The following is a 1,066-nucleotide window of genomic DNA, read 5'->3' on the forward strand; positions in this document are numbered from 1 at the left end:
TGTCTCCGGGGGCATCCCCCCACTTAGCGGTGTGCCTAAGTTAGCCTCCCCGGCCAAGAGCCCATGACAACGGAATATAGGTGTCCCTATACTCCTCACCTCACCACGCCCTAGTATAGGGTCGGGACTTGAACCCAGCCTTGCTTTACTAGGGGGTTGGGACTCGAACCGAACCTCCATAGAATACGTCTACGGATTCGACATCCCCGCAGGGAGTTGGGCGTAGCTCTCTACGCCTGGTCGACCTAGCTAACCCATGCTAATTAGCTTACCTTCGGCGCGCCTTCGGGTCCCAACATATGCCACTTGCTCAACTTTGCAAATTGATATTTTAATTGAACTTTGCATAAGTACATAGAGTTCTGCCTTGCAGAAATTCCTCCACTAGATCTCGCGTGTTCGCTAGGTTCTCCTCCGGTTCCCATGTTGCTTCACAGTGTGGAAATCCTTTCCACTTCACATGGAACTCTCTCACCTCGCGTCCTTGTCGCTTGCTCTTGCGCGCATTGAGGATGGCCTCGACTTCGTATTCCTCTTCCCCTTGGATAACCTCAGGTAAAGGTCTTACTTGGTCCTTGCGAAGCAGATCCTCAAAGTACGGCTTGAGTAAGTTCACGTGGAACACTGGGTGCATCTTCCCCATCTCTCGAGGAAGTCGGAGTCGGTAAGCCACTTTACCGATTTGAGCCTCAATCTCATAAGGCCCCGCGAACCTGCTTAAGGAACTCAAGATTAATTCATTTACAGGAATACATGCATTTTTACCTTTGGGTCAACTTTCGGCTGATCCCACTTGGTAGCCTGAGGTTCTTGGTGTTCAGCCACACTTTCTCCCCAGCTTGGAACTCTACATCCCGGCGCTTTAGGTTCACATACTTGGTTTGCCTTTGTTGAGCCCGTTCCAAGGAATCCCTCACTAGATTCCAAATGTTGAGTCTTTCCGCCGTGAATGCCTCCACTGCGGGTAACTCTCCATGATACTCAGCCACGCCGAGTTCCACAGGACCTTCAATAGCTCGCCCATTGATGACTTCCCATGGACTCACCCTGATACTCGAATGTGGTG

This window comes from Selaginella moellendorffii, unplaced genomic scaffold (assembly GCF_000143415.4).
Source record: "Selaginella moellendorffii unplaced genomic scaffold, v1.0 SELMOscaffold_32, whole genome shotgun sequence".
NCBI lineage: Eukaryota > Viridiplantae > Streptophyta > Lycopodiopsida > Selaginellales > Selaginellaceae > Selaginella > Selaginella moellendorffii.